This window comes from Ricinus communis, chromosome 3 (assembly GCF_019578655.1).
Source record: "Ricinus communis isolate WT05 ecotype wild-type chromosome 3, ASM1957865v1, whole genome shotgun sequence".
In the NCBI taxonomy this organism is placed as follows: Eukaryota; Viridiplantae; Streptophyta; class Magnoliopsida; order Malpighiales; family Euphorbiaceae; genus Ricinus; species Ricinus communis.
In genome coordinates this window covers 13,517,322-13,523,433 of record NC_063258.1, presented here as the reverse complement: position 1 = coordinate 13,523,433, position 6,112 = coordinate 13,517,322, and the positions used below count along the sequence as shown (strand labels likewise).

Sequence of the window (6,112 nt, the reverse complement as noted above, 5' to 3'; positions counted from 1 at the left end):
GAAAATTAGTTGATCGAGTATTGATATCATCCTTAGAATGATCATGAATCAATCTTTTGGAGGAAATAAGGAAAGACGAGAATTGAGGCATGCCCTAATATGCCAATTCAAGATTTGCACCATCGGTTCTCCATCATTTCATGTTCCTCTGTGCACAAGGACTCCTGATTACATATGGATTGGTGTAAGAAATTATGGAACGCAATTAACAAGCTTGACTAGTGGTATTGCAGTATGACTTGATGATCTAGCAAGATGAGACGCAAATCCACGTGTGTAAGGGAGAAATCATGTTACTTTCAATTAATCTAAGCAGGAATGTACATGTTTTGATTTGTATTTCGCATATAATTATCTAATTTAGGTCGGGGTGTTATTCGGTATGCCTACACGAATTCTCCCTTGCTTTTATTATTCTGGCCCATAAAATTGACTACGAGAGTTGTTGACTAGTCAACTCCTCTTTGTCTAGTATGATGGTTTGGTTTTATTTAGGGAGCATAAACTCGATTGTTGTGAGAAAGCTCGTGGAAGTGGCAATCATAGGCACTGATCCAATACTTAGACGAATGCAAAGAAAGAACATTAGTTGATTGAGTAGTGATATCATTCTTCGAATGATTGCATTCGAATCTTATGTAGGATAAGGGGAACGATGAGAATTGAGGGACGCCTAAATATTATGATTTAGGATTTGAATAATTGGAATTTCCATCATTCCTTGTTTCTCTAGGCATGAGGACACCTGATGGCATAAGGATTGGCGTAAGGAATCAAGAGAACACAATTGACAAGCTTAACCGGTGTCATTAAGGCTTAGCTTGATGATTAAGCAGGACAAGATGTAAATCCACGCATGTAAGGGTGAAATCGTGTTGCTTTTGATTAATCCAAGCTTGAATGAGCGTGTTTTAATATTTTGGAGGCATATAATGGAGTATATTGGGTCGAAGTATTATTAGGTACACCCACACAAATTTCCTCTTATTTTCATTAAGGAATCATAGGAAAGCAATTGATAATCTTGATTAGTGGCATTAAAGCATGACTTGATGATCAAATAACATGAGACGCAAATCGACAAGCGTAAGGGAGAAATACTTTTAAAATGAAAGAAAATTTTCAATTAAATTGAAATTTTCTTTTTATTATTTTTATTTATATTTAATATTAATTTTATTAATTTTATTTAATATTAATTTCAATCTTTTTATTTAATAATATTAATATTTTTATTTAATAATATTAATATTCATTTTTATTTAATATTTAAATATTTATTTAAATTTAAAATGAAATATTCATTTTATTAATTTTAAATATTAATTATTTAGGAATTAAGATTAACGAATTAACGAGATTTATTATCATTTTTGCATGTCCCTAAATTTAGAGTAGGTGCAAATTCTCCCAATTTATGGCCCACCATACGATCATTATATAAATAGGTAAATGCTCCTTTCCATTATGGATAGCAATGTATCATCAGGTATAATGGTAGATTAATACAAGTCGGAATGCATACATTTTGATATTTAGGATGAATATAATGAATGATTTGCCCGGAGTGTGACTAGGTATGCCCACATGAATTTTCCTTTATTTCCATTAAGCTGGCTCATAAAATTTGGAAATATGAGAGTTGTTGGCCACTCAACTCCTCTCTAGTTCTTGATTTGACCTTAGTTTATTCATCTTTCTTTATTTATTTATTGATATTTAGCTTATCGTTTCTTCTTCTTATGGAATGAGGGCTATGGCACTATATAAACTGCATGCAACTGAGCCAGGATTTGAATTGATGTCCTTTTATTGATTCCTCCTAAATTGCATTACTCTATCCTAAAGATTTCATTTCAATTGGAATTTGGTTATTCACCATGTACAAGGATCCCTGCTAAGCATTCATTACTGAATGGTTAAAGCGCCCAACTCATAATTGGCGAATTCATAGGTTCAATTCCTACTAGATGCACGCCATTTGAGGCTAGTGTACATATTATTTCAGTTTTCTACCTTGTAGAGAATTAAGTTATAGGTTCTTTCACGAACTTTGCAGACTTATGAAGACCCACACTAGCGAACCTATACTTATCGCTCATGTCCTTCCTTCCATTTATGTTCTTTTGATCGGCTCTTTCTAATCTATATCTTGTATGATTATTTAGCTTTATTTGGCGAGCATAAACAAGAGTGTTGAGTTAAAGTACGTGTGATGTGCATAGTTTTACACATATTTGCTTGCATATTATTGCGTATGTTCTTAGCAATTATTGTGCTTTTATTCCCAAATCACCCGTGTTTTGTGTTCTTTTGCGTTTTAGGAATATTTATGGGACCGTCATTGGTGTTTAAGCAATTACAGATCAATACGTGCGAAAACAAACGAGAATTCATCAAGATCGGACAAGAGCCTACAGTGCATGCATTGAGCACGGCCTAGGTCAAGGCCGTGCTGATCACCACGGCCTGGACTCTAGCCATGACCAACCATTGGCTTTTGATCCTTGAAATTGGCACTTTAGGCACGGTTTCCATAGCCACCACGGCCTCTAGCACGGCCCGTGGTGGCTAGACGGGCGGGGGCACGGCCATGGTGAAAACCTACTTGCTGAGATCCACAATTTCAGCATGGCTTGGAATGCGGCCGTGCTGAAATAAATATATAAGGAAAATGAATTTTTTAGGGTTGGAGAGAGGAGGAAGGAATGAGAGAGAGCCCTGGAGGTTGGTTCGGTTTTCGCATTGCAGGGAGGAAGAACCCCGGAATCGCAAGGTTCCTAGTGCAAAATAGTAGTGGAGCAATACAAAAGGCAATTTGGGAGATTAATCATGGTGCAAATCTAGATTTGGAGCTGTTCATCCAATTCGAGAGAAAAGGGTGTACATATTTCATTTTCATTATTCTTTTATTGTAATTGATTTCCTACTTGTTTTAAACATGAACATGTTTAGCTAGATTTATTAAATCCATTGGGATTTCTTTACTATGTTAGTTTAATATTATGTTGTTGGATTGTTTGAGTTAGTTTTGTATTCTTGCTTTTAGTATTAATAAGATAATGCATTATTCATGAGACGTTGTGAATTGTGGTGTTTAGATTGCTTTATGTGATTGAGAAGTCCATTTGGCAATTGGAATTTTGAATAGCAAGAATTGGTTAATAATCAATCCTCTATATTAACAAGCCGGATTAAGAATTAACAAAGCTTAATAGAGGTGGATTAAAGCTTAATGGTAATTTAAGAATCAATCGTTAGGAAGAGATTCCAACTTTAGGTTATTAGGTTTAGGAATTCGGTTATCTCGACAGAGAAACCGAATTCGGTTAAAAATTCGTCCACGGGTAGCATAATTGGACTAATCAATCCCTTATCTTTTGCTTGATTCCCAACTAGTTTAGGTTCCCTTTGGTTTTGCTTTCTTGTCTTGGTTATTTCATTTATCCATTCATTCCTGCATCTCACTTAGAACTTAGCTTGTAGCTATTAGTTAGTTCAGAAATTATTCATTATTCATTTTACGTTAATATAACAAAGAACAAAGAAGTAACTCACGGCTTTCACTTTCCCGAGGAATATGACCTTGATACTGGCCATAAGTGCTAGACTGCATCGATAGGTTCACTGCCTTAGATTGTAGCTAACATAATTAGCTTATCAAGTTTTTAGCACCGTTGCCGGGGAATGTTTGAAAACTATTGATAAGCATCATACTACACATGTTTTCATGCCCGATTGTTCATATTTTTATGCATGATTATCCCGTTTTATGCTAGAATCACCTGTCTTTTGTTTCCCTTTTCGTTTCAGGTCATTTTCGAAGGACACCATCAGTAATCGAGGGAAATACGTGTGATTACGGAGCAAAATCCATCAAATTGGGCGAGAACAAGCACCCCGAGGGTTGAGCACGGCTGGACTCGTGAATTATCAAGAGGCTATCCCCAATTGTGCCATTTCAAAGACGCCTTAGTAGCCACCACTGACCTCCAACAGGCCTGTGGTGGATCGCTCCATAGATTCCCCTTTAGACTCGGCCGTCTAAATCAACTATATAGGCGATTTTGAATTCTAATTGAAGAGGACGATTTTTGGACTCAATTCCAAGACACACACTTAATCAAATATTTCCTATACCTCAATTGTAGACCGGGAGAGATCAATTTTCATCAATTGAAGGGGGGATTCCACTTATTCCAACATCGAATTGAAGATCAAGACAAACTTTGGAAGCATTCAAGAGGCAACTAGGGTTTGAGATTTTGAATTTGCAAATTTAGGGTTTCTCATTCAGCTTGAAAGAGAAGGGTGTACATACCTTTAATTTGTTTTTCCTTATTTTGTTCTTTAATTGCTTTGACTATGAACATGAGCAGCTAGATCTTTTGAATCCATTAGGGTTCACCTTTGTTGATGGATTATGCTTAATTGTTAGTTTTTTATAATTGTCATTCTTGCAATCTTCTTGCTATTCAGTAATAAAAGTTTGATGCAGTTAATTTGAGACGTTAGATTAATTGTTTATTAGGTTGTTTCTTGACATTGAGAAATGCTTGTTATAACTGGATTTTGAATAGTAAGGGTAGTAGTTAACACTTAGAGATGAGGTTGATTTACTCGCCGGATTAAGAACTAACAACTCTTAATAGTCTTAAATCATACTTAATGCTAATTTGTAGTAATCTGATAGGAAGAGATTCCATTAGGTTAGTGCAGGTTTAGGAATCCGGTAAGCTCGAGAGAGGAACCGGGATTCAATTTAGGATTTAGGCACGGGTAAGCAAGATCGGCAATCCATAAAATTCATCTTTAGAATTCCATCACTTAGGCTCCCTTTTGGATTTATTTCTCTCTTTACAATTGTCTTTTAATTGTCCATTGTTGTCCTTCATTTACTTAATTGCACTCATAACCATTAGCTGGTATGTTAGAATTTTCACACCCTATTTCGGACTAGATAACATAGCAAGCAGTAGTAACTCTAGGTTCACCCGATCTCCAGGGATACGACCTTGATACTCACTAATGCTAGGCTGCATCGGTAGGTTCATTGCCTTAGGTGTAGGTTGCATAAAGAACCCATCAAGTTTTTGGCACCGTTGCCGAGGAACTGTAACGGTGAACTAGAGTGAATTGTTTTTGTGTTAATTTAGTCATTATTTATTTTATTCATTTATTCTTTAATTTTATTATTATTTATTATTATATTATTTTTGTTGATCGGTGGTTATGTGGACTTTCGGTTTCAGGTAGTTTATGACTAGGAGCTCAAACTCGAATCTTATAGAGCCTCTATCTGATCCAGAACGATCCCTCAGACTCTTAAGGAAGAGGTTGCAATTAGAAGAGGAGGAGATTGAGGTTGAGGTACCTGTGGATAGACTAGACACAATGGAAAACCATGACCCCTACGCCGATGAGGATCAGAGAACGATGTACGAGTTTGCTCGACCATCTTTGGGGGACGAAAACTAGTATAGTCAGACCTGCTGTAGCGGCCAACAATTTTGAGATAAAGGCCAATGTTATCCAGATGATCCAACAAAGCGTGCAGTTTGGAGGATTGCCCATCGAGGATCCCAATGCACATATCTCCAACTTTTTGGAGATTTGTGACACATTCAAAATAAATGGAACAACCGATGATGCCATTCGGCTGAGATTGTTTCCATTTTCCTTGAGGGACAGAGCAAAGAGATGGTTGCAATCTCTTCCACAACAGACGATCACTACCTGGAAGGCGTTGGCCGAAAAATTTTTATATAAGTATTTTCCTCCCGCTAAAACTGCTAAACTTAGAAATGATATATCTTCTTTTATGCAGTTTGATGATGAAAGCATGTACGATGCATGGGAGAGATTTAAAGATCTTTTGAGATGCTGCCCACATCATGGATTGCCGGTGTGGATGCAGTTCGGACCTTCTGATGGGTTGAACCTGCAAGGCGAGATGGTGGATGCTGCAGCAGGTGGGGCGCTAAACAGTAAGACGCCCGAGCAAGCTCAGAACTTGATAGAGGAAATGGCCATGAACAACTATCAGTGGCAATCCTCTAGGAGCCGACCAGGAAGACAAGGAGTGGTCAACCAAGTGGACTCTACAGCAGCC

At 36.9% G+C, this 6,112-nt stretch overlaps 1 non-coding gene across 1 annotated transcript; it reads right to left on the bottom strand.

Moving 5' to 3' along the window:
- Positions 1–5,794: 5,794 nt before the first annotated feature.
- LOC125369699 lies at positions 5,795–5,901 on the bottom strand. Its single transcript, XR_007215375.1, has one exon. It is a non-coding gene; the product is annotated as a small nucleolar RNA R71 (small nucleolar RNA).
- Between the last annotated feature and the right edge of the window lie 211 nt (positions 5,902–6,112).